Below are 9,483 nucleotides of genomic sequence, written 5' to 3'. Positions count from 1 at the left end.
GGCACAGACCCTCGGCTCCGACGGCACAGACCCTCGGCTCCGAGGCATAGACCCTCGGCTCCGAGGCACAGACCCTCGGCTCCGACGGCACAGACCCTCGGCTCCGAGGCACAGATCCTCGGCTCCGAGGCACAGACCCTCGGCTCCGACGGCACAGACCCTCGGCTCCGAGGCACAGATCCCAGCCCGTGTCCTTGGGGGAAGCAAGAAGGCGGGGCCTGCAGAGGCTCCGGGGCAGGGGGCTTGGGCTTCACCTCGCCACAGCCTTTCTCCTGCAAGTGGCACTGGCTGCGTCCTCCTAAAATACATTTTCTCTGTTTTACGTACTTAGTGTTGAAATTAAATATTTGCACACAGAGTTTACTCCGGCGTGGGTGGCCCGCACGTGCTTGGTGGAAACAGCTTCCACATTTAGGGGCTGTCCTTCAGTGCACGTGAATGAGTGCCCAGGCCACCTGAACCCTTGCACACTCTCAGGAAACCCGGGGTCTAGGTGCTCACGACTCCCGAATCTAGATGGAACTAAGAGGTGCCCAGGTCAGCGTGTGACCGAGGCACCGGGAGAGGTAATGCTTCTTGGGACTCTGAGTGTGGGGCCAAGACTCCTGTTTGTAAAAAATTATGGAGGGCAGCCCCTCCATAAACAAAGTCCCAGCTCCACCTGGCAGGCAAAGGTCTGGAGTTATTACTAGCATTTTAGGTACATCTAATTTACTGAACTGTAAACACCACAGGCACGAGACCATCATATTATGTCCAAATGAGAACACGTGGAAACCGAGAAAGGACACAGAGGTATCTGTGACCACTCTGCCGTGGTCACTCTGCTCTGGTGGGTGCATGGGGCCGGCGAGGGAGCTGGCGTGGTCCCCTCAGGACCACGGCCCCGGGGGAGTGGGGTGCACCCAGAGGTGGGCTGAGCCACATCCGGCCCTCCCACCTCCGAGCTGCCGGCCTGGGCCACGCGGGTCATCCCTGGGCCGGGGCTGGAGAAGCTGAGGGAGGATCCCGCAGAGGCAGGGAGACGCGTGAGGGCGTGCAAGCTGCAGCTGTGTCCGCCGGCCCTATCTTTGCCCCTGCAAACACGGCAACCCCTGTGCCTCACCCCCGCCTGTGGAGCAGTGTGGCCCGCGCCAACCCACGCGGTGCAGGGGGAGCCCAGACCCGGGGACTCCACCGCATCACCCCGTCCTGCAGTCTGGGCGAGCCCAGCCGAGAGCCGCGTCTCACGCTCACACCCGCTCCTGGCCCACGCGAGGCCCGCACCCACAGTTAACCCAGGACCCTTTCCCTGTGGAGCAGGACCTACGCGCTGGAGAACAGAAGGAGGCCGGCCAGCCCCCTGCACCTGCCGCCCTCACCTTCATTCCCATGGACGACAGACATCTGAGTCTCACTGGACACCCAGAAGGCCATCCACCACTGGAGAGGAGAAACCCCGACAGCTTGGGAGAGAGCGTCACGGGCACTCCAGCCGGCTTCCTCCACACGGAGAGCTGCGGAAACCACGCAGGGGACCAAGCTGCAATGGAAAAATTAAGTATTCAGAAGCACAGCCGTATCCGTAATTAGAAATGCATTTTTTAAAATGGGACGGGTTGATGGCTGGAGACACGGACACTTGGAGGTGTGCCCCAGCGGTCGTGGTGGCACGTGGACGTAGGGTTCCGGTAGATATTCCCGCGATCGCACTCCAAGCCCTGCAGCTTTTCTGTGTGTCTGGAAGTTCCCATACAAAAATGTTGGGGAAGAAACGATCAGTCAGGGCATGAGAGAGTTGACAGGGGCAGGGGCGTGGAGGGGACAGGGTGTGTGTCCTGTCCCGCACCACCTGCGGATGGCAGACTGACCTCCACCTCTGACCCCTGCCTCTGTCCCCCACCTCTGTCCCCAGGCACAGCCACAGAGGAAAGGCACAGAGGCGTGGTGGGCCCCTGCGGGAGTGCCCCAGTCCGGGTTCTCGGCCACCCGTCTGGATGTCCGGGCTCACACCAGATGCTCAACGTGAGCCCAGGGTCTGCCCCGGGGCACACTTACCACGGCCAGAGAGACCCAAACAACGTACCGGCGAGAGAAGGAATGCAGAGGGGGTGAAGGAAATCACAGAGAAGTAAAAAAAAAAAAAATCCCCCAGGAAAGGGAAATGAAGACCCTCGGGGAAAGGAGAGGAGAGTGCTCTGTGACCCTGACCGCAGACGGCGCCAGGCGGCAAGGGCTACTGGAAGGGAAGGCTTGGGTCCCCGGAGTGACAAGGGGGCACAGGAACTCCAGGAGAACACGGGAGAAAGCGGTCGGCTGGGCGAGCGGCGTGTGCAGATGGCAGCCACGGAAGGACGGGTGTCAGGGAGAGAAGGGGGCGAGCCCCACGGTCCGCCTGGGGAGACCGTGAGGAGAGCCCGCCGCCCGGCACCTGCCCCGAGACCGCCCGAGACCGCCCAGGGGCCGGAGAGACAACGCTGACCGGGCCCAGCGGCGAACCGGATGGCCGTCCCCACACCGCCAGCGAGTGTCACCCCAGTTCCACCCTGAGCACACCTCACAGAGCCTCAGGGACCTCTGGGGGTGGGATCCCCCACCCAAGTGAGGGCCCCAACTAGGACGGGCAAGATGTAGGTCCCTGGAACAGGGATCAAGCCGGGACAGAGTAGTCTGGGCCCAGGACATCAGACGGGCCCAGGACATCAGACGGCCCCACGACAGCAGGGCCAGGCGCCGGGTGGGAGGCAGCACGTCTCCGGGAAGTAAGGCACGGCCTCAGTGGAATGGCCACTGGATAGAAAAGCTCTGCCGGCTGGAGGCACGGGGTCTGGAGGACGAGCCTTAGAAAGTGCGGGAGAACAGAGGGAAAGCTTTGGGGCGACCAGGAACAGGGCTTCACCGGGGGCATGAGCGAGGGACCGCAGCAGAGCCCGCCTGTGCCCTGGTCTGGGGACATCCCTCCACAGTGCACATCCGTGGCCCGGGATGCCACTCCATCCCCAGGATGATTCTGGCCGTGCCCCACTCTGCAGGCATGATGACTGCCGACCAGCAATCACACACATGTTCTTCCCGTGTGCTGCTTTTACAGACGCCAACCCAGAAACGCCACGGCGGAAGCAGCAGCCCCCCGGCCGGTGGGTGGGTGGAGAGGTGAGCAGGCTGGAGGGGGACGCGGGGTGTCAAGGGGTGCTGGTTTCTCATCTCACTCGGCGAAACTGCTGGGGGTGAGGGGAGAAGGCCCGGTGGGACCAGCGGTGGACAACTACAGCATGCGTGTTCTCCAAGCTGTAGGGGATCAGAGGTGTGGCAGCTGGGGGCTAAGTCGTGTCTCAGGCGGAGACGCCGTCAGCTCCCGTCTGCGGCTGATGAAGCGGGAAACAGGGCGCCTTCTGTTGGCCAGTCCACGGCACGGAGCAGGGGCTTCTCCGGAGCTCGGAATGGGAGGAGGCTGAGGGGTATTTTTAAGTGCACGTCAGTGTTGTTGGGATGAATCATTTTTCCCCTTGTGCACATGATTCTTGGGGGGATGAAGCAGAGCTGGGTATGCACGCTCAAAGCTAAATTACAGGGTAAAGTTTGAATCCAACGGTCCCGCTTTTAAAATAAAAAACAGAGAGAGTGAAGTTGAGACCAGACCTTGTACAGGGCACGTGTGTATTTGCATGCTTGTCTGAGGGGGCGCGGGGGCCGGAGGAGACAGCACCAGGGAGCTCAGATTGCACTCCCAGGAAGGGGGGACGGAGGACTGGCCGTTCCCACTGGGTTCACTTCTCGTGCGTCTGTGATCGCTCTCAAGCCCATGCAGACGAGGTCTACATGCTACACACAGGCTTCCTGTTGGAATCGAGGCTTTCCCCAGACTCTCCTTCTGGATGTCTGCCTCGCTCTTGTATTTTGTTTGCACGATAGAAAAACTCACCTTAATTTTGCTGGAATCTCCATCTTTGCAAACATACTCTCTTTCAAAATGACTTTGGCTCCGTTGAATAGAATACCAGACAAGCGCTCTGCAAGCGAACAGGGAAGCTGGAGCTTATGGAGGGGGTCCTGTCCCCGGAGGGAACCAAGGGGGGGGCCGGGCAGGGGGAAAGGCCCTGGTCTTCCCATGCCTAGCTAGACAGTAGCCTGGCTCTGAAATGCTTTGTTTGTGCGAGCAGTTCCAGCGTTTGGAAAGCGCAGTCGCTCAGCCAGACTTCCCCAGAACCCTTTCTCCCAGGACTGGATCCTAACAGGTAGGCAGGCCATTGTCCTGAGTGGGCGGGAGCTGTTTACCTTCATCTCCATTCCGTCTCCTCGCCGCCGCGCCTGGGAACGAGCCCCACACAGCCCCAGCGCCCGGCCAGCGCCTCCACCACGCGTGACTGAGGACCTTGAAGAACTAGAAGAAGGCAAAAGGCAGGTGCGCAGATCTGCTGCACCAAGCACGGGGTGAGCTCGGCCGCACAAGGGGATGGCTGTCCCCTGGCCAGAGGCCCGAGCCGACAAAGTTGGGGACGCGGTGACGAGACCACCTCAGGGTGATGGTACCGGCGACAAGGCCTCAGGTATTCTCTTGCAAGAAGCCAGCTCAGTGCACTGTCCCATCCCCAATTAACCAGAGGGGAGTCTGGGCCAATGAGTTTCCTGTTTACAGGGTCAGCTGACAAAGTGGTGGCCAAGGGGGGTGCGAGTCTGAGAGGCGGCCGTGGTCCCGGGGCAGGTGGCTTACCAGCACGTGGTCCCATCCCCGTCCGGGTCTGCACAAAACCTCTCACAAGTCTGGGGGCGCAGAGGCAAGACCCCGAAGTCCGAACGCCCGGATGCAGACCCTGGCACAGCCACTGAAGAGTGAACACGAGCCACCGGACTGGTTTGAACAGTCACCTTCCTGGACAATGAGGCCAGCACGCGGGGCAGGCATGTGGCATATTCCTCTAGAGGAAGCTCAAGCTCTGGGGTGGGGGTGGGGGTGGGGAGGTGGGGCGGTCAGGGACACAGCGCCACCTGCTGGCAGCCTCTGTGCCCGCCCCCCAACTTGCTCCAGTCGGGGTGGGGTCTCCACGGGATGGAGCGCACAGCCCCCATACCAAGTTCTGGCCGTCGTATGGGACAGAGCTGGTGTGTGCCCCTGCCTGTCCCGCTGAGTCTGTGAGCGTGGCCCTTGTCCCTGCAGGTGGAGCATGGTGGCGCTGGCCAGGGACCGTCTGCCTGGCCACCACAGGCCGTGTTAAATAAGAAGTAAATAGACGGCTACCTCGGGTAAGCCGCTGTATTTTAGGTCTCCTTATTATGGCAGGAAACCGTGCCTCCAAAGGACTGTGCTGTGATTACACATTTGCCCTCCGGCCCTAACACCGCTGGACACGTGCCGGTCGCGTCTGCTCAGGACCATCTGTTCACCAGGGCCCGGCTCCCACCCAGCCCCGAGGTTCTGCGAGATGCAGGACCACACCCCGACACAAGCATAGGCAGGTGGCCCAGGTCTGACCGGTCTTGGCTCCCCGGCCTGTTCAGGGTTATAAGTTCATGGGTTGGGCGTGAGACCCCACCCAAGTCCTTCCAGGAGGCTCAGTATGGTGAAAAAGAGTTCTTGTGGATTGTGTCAGGAGAGTGAAACCCACATGCAAGCAGAACCGAAGGCAATCAGAGTCAAGAGAAGAGGAAGACCAACAATGGCTTCTCAGACCCTGGATCTAGCTCTACCTGCAGTCCCTCTAGTGCTAAGTGAGCCAAGATTGTAGCTGAACTTCCATCATTTGCAACTGAGAGCCCCAACCCCTCCATTAATAATAAACACGTTTGGGTGTGATTTTCCATAAGCACTGTGCTAAGTGCAGGGGATCTGAAGTCCAGGGTACACTTTAAAACAGTCATTCATAATCTGGGGAGACATTGGAGGTTCCATCTAGATGGAACAGATGGGGAAAAGGAGCAACATTTTCACCCCCCACGAGCCTCGACCTGAAATTCAGCATTTCCTTCAAGTGTCACTGAGGCAACAGAGCCCAGCCCCGTCAGCAGGGTCTGTGACCTGCCCGCCAGCAGAAAACACAGATACGCCCGCGTCTCAAAACACCAGGCAGCTCGTTCCCGCTTCCAAATTGCTGGTTATCAGACCCGCTGCTCCAGTGTGTTACTCAACATGTAAACAAAGGAGCAAACAGATCACAGTTTAACCGATTCTGACCACCGGAGTTCAGTAGAACAGGTTTGCTTTCTAATCCCATGCTTTATTTTATATGTTTAAAACCATTATTCTGGAAAGAGGTCAGTGGAGGTCACTAAGCTCTAGAAGCTGAAAACAAAGACAAGGTTGAAAGGGAACGAGCCAGGGAGCAACGGTTACGCCCCTCGTGTGGGCTGTGGCCCATAGGTGTGCAGGGCGTCGTGGCCGAGGGAGGGGCGCTCTGCCTGCCCCCGGCGTGGGTCAGGCCGGAAAAACACTGCAGGGGCGAGTCTGGGTGGGAGGTAATGCCTGACTGGCCTTGCCAGGAGGCAGGGCCTAGGGAAGTGTCACGGCTCAGCGGCTGGCGGGGTAGGTGGCTGGGGGGGTGGGGGCACCGGGAAGGCCTTACTGGTGCAGGTCAGCTGAGGACACCAGCTCCGGGGAAGCTAATGGTCAGCGAGGGCAGCACGCCAGTGGTCCGTCCCGCTGTCCCCGATTTCCACTCTCCCCTGGTTCCAGCTGGGGAAGCACTGGGCGGCGGCTGCCAGCCCTGCTCTGGGGAAGGTTCGCCTTCCACGTGCGCATGCGCTCCACAACGACGGGCCAGCTCAGCTGCATTGGGAGCTTTTGGGGGAGTTGGAGAAGAGCATGAAGGCTAGATTATACTCCAGAGGAAGTTTGCGCTCAGTGGTCTGACAGCTAAAATACTGTGGGGCGCTGGAAACAATGGTGATGGCTTAGCAAGGCCTTCATTTATACACCACTGCCGGAATGCAGCCTTCTAGAAAAGAGCCCTTCCGTCGGTGTGCTCCCAGGAGGGCCCTGAAGAGGGTGCTCTGATGGGGGAGGGTGCTGTCAGGAGGCAGGTCTTGTCTGGGGCAGGGGACAGACCGTGACGGGGCAGGGGGCAATCATGTACTTTGGAGTCACATTCAGAAGACCTCTGCGTAGAATTGGCAGGGGCTTGGGCTTCCCAGACTTTGCCTCAGCCCCTGAGGGCCTGTTTCTGCGGGGGCTGCGGCCTTGCTTTGCTGGACAGCCCACATGCGAAGGCCCAGGCTGGGGCTGCACCTGCTGGAGCCCGTGGAAGGCAGTGCACCAGCTCTTCTAGAAAACACTTCCTCCGGGCCTCAAGCACTCCCCGCAGGATTGCCTTAAAGCCACTCCCAGCCAACTGCGTCCATGTTCTGATGCCCCGGGGAGGCAGGGAGATGGGGAAGTGGGTGTTCCTCCTCAAGTCCCCGCAGTGAGGGCGGAAGCCGAGCAGAGCCCGTGGCACCTGGGCTGCCGCACAGAGACTCCCCACGTCGTGGATCTAAGACCGTCCGCGCGATCATCTGCCCGGGCACAATGCACAGAGACGGTGTTGGAGACCTGCAAAGACACCCCGCGTGAAGCGTGACTCAGGAACCCAGTCACTCTGCATTTCTGGAGAAGCTCCAGGACAGACTTGGGGAGGAGCTGTCACTGACGTGTGTCAGATTAGCGGGGGGGAGGGCACAGAGGTGGGTCAGAGGTGACACAAGACCGCCACCCTGCTCTCTGGGCTCTCAGGACTGCTCTGACCTACGTGCTAAGATGTCCCACGATGGAATGGAGACTGGCAGCAACAAGAACGAAGAGAAGACGTGGGTCACTTGGTGTGGCCCAGGGAGGCCTCGGGGACAGAAGGCCCTCCAGGGGCTGGGGATGGGAAGCAAGCGGCAGTCACCTTGAAGCCACCCTTTGCCCTTTCTCGAAGGACCAAACAGGCCGGCCAGGGTCAGGGTGTGAGGTGCTGAGGCTCCAGGTCTGGGTGCTAACAAGTCTCTGCTTGCTGGGCTGCCCTCTGCCCTTCAGAGGGAGTGGAACAGAGTGCAGGGCGTGGGTCTAGCAGCCGGGAGAGGCTCCTGAGGTCACCCCGATACAGGCCCCTGCAGCAAGCTCCTGTGGTGGCCCCAGGACCTGTCTAGACGCTGGCTCTGAAGGACACGCTCCTCCTGGGGAGGCCGCTCCTCAGGCAGGCAGGTCTGCCAAAAAGTGCTCCCAGGGAGCGGAAATCTCCTCTCCAGTCTGATTTCCCCCCATCTGTCCTCCTCTGCCCTTCACAACCCCACAGGGTAATCCTTCTTCCCAGACAGTTTTGCAAATATTTGGATCCGACCATCTTGCGCTCCACACACACCCATTTTTCAGGCTGACGTCTCCTGATGTGTCGACCACCCTCCCACGGCCTGCTGTGGCTGTCCTCGGGCACCAGGCAAGGGCACCGTGTTCCAGGGGGGTCCAGTGAGTCAGGAATAAAGGGGAGCATCCCCCCCCACCTCTGCGATGCTCACAAGTCTGGATCGTGAGAGTGGGTCCCTGCTCTGGGGCTTGGGATAACGTGAAAACAGCCCTGCCCTAATCTTTTCGCACCAGGTTTTAATCCCAGTGCGACGGGAGACCAGAGTCAGGGCTCCTCTGACCAGAAGGAGCTTGGAAAGAAAGGATGTCTCCTCACTGTCCTATACAGTCACCAGTCCCCAACTTGGGCCACACAGCGCCGGGGAGATACCCGTCATTCTCTCGGCCATGCCCAGCCACGCTCGGAGCCAGTGCCTTATCCTCTCTCCTTGGGGAAGGCAGGATGGGGCTCCCAAGGTCACCTTGGAAGCATGGAAGGCAAGAGGAACTGGAGCCTCCGAGATTCCAGGTCAGGACTCCCACCACCAGCACACACAGGAAGAGCACTAGCTCCCCTGTCTTGGCCCTTGTGGGTCCTGAGGTGTGGCTTGTGGGGAAAGGCAAGAGCCCACAAAGGAGACTGAGGCTCCTGGGCTGTTACGGATCAGACTGTTAGCAAAGTCTCCATTTTTAAACGCCCAGTCTGGCTGTCAGCAGCAGTGGTCCCCAGGAAAGCAGTCCGGGTTCCCTTGGAAGGTGCTGCGGCCCAGGCCATGAGGGCCAGGCCCAGAGAGGGAGACTTGACTCCCACACGGGGCACAGCCCCACTGGCTCACGGGGAACTCTGTTTCTTTCTCTGGGGAGCACCCCTCGGCAGGCCTGCTGGCCCAGTCAGCCACCTTCCCAAGGTCGCCTCTCTTCGTCCAGGGCAGGAAGGGAGCGGTCTTGGGAGGAGACCCAGGGCCCCTCACACTCTGCCTTAGTACAAACGTGTCACCAGGGACCGCACTGGGGAACGTTTTGCCATTTGGTGTAGAAGACAGGGGACACTTGTCAAACACTTGGCGTGGAGGCCCAGAAGGGCTTCGACAAACCTAGACTGGGCTAGGTACCTGCCCACCGCACTCTGGGAAGAGGCAGGAGGTCTGTTTGGAATGTTCTGGCCTGAAGTCAGATTTACTAAGAAGGAAAGGAGCAGCCATCCTGAGAGC

General features: G+C 60.1%; 1 long non-coding RNA gene across 4 annotated transcripts in view; it reads right to left on the bottom strand.

Annotated features, from left to right (window-relative positions):
• Positions 1-4,872, bottom strand: part of LOC132025200 (uncharacterized) — a 5,431-nt gene extending 559 nt beyond the window's left edge. The window contains exons 1-5 of one of the 4 annotated variants that reach the window (XR_009406465.1): positions 4,691-4,872; positions 4,255-4,360; positions 3,902-3,989; positions 1,620-3,430; positions 1,362-1,522 (exon numbers count right to left, since the gene is read on the bottom strand). This is a non-coding gene — a long non-coding RNA (uncharacterized LOC132025200). Of the gene's footprint in view, positions 1-1,361; positions 1,523-1,619; positions 3,431-3,901; positions 3,990-4,254; positions 4,392-4,690 lie in introns of all 4 variants that reach the window. The other 3 variants (XR_009406466.1, XR_009406464.1, XR_009406463.1) reach the window with 3 other exon arrangements.
• Positions 4,873-9,483: the final 4,611 nt, after the last annotated feature.

Source organism: Mustela nigripes, chromosome 9 (genome assembly GCF_022355385.1).
Source record: "Mustela nigripes isolate SB6536 chromosome 9, MUSNIG.SB6536, whole genome shotgun sequence".
Taxonomy (NCBI): Eukaryota; Metazoa; Chordata; class Mammalia; order Carnivora; family Mustelidae; genus Mustela; species Mustela nigripes.
The sequence above is the reverse complement of the archived record's forward strand: the minus strand, read 5'-3'. Positions and strand labels throughout refer to the sequence as shown.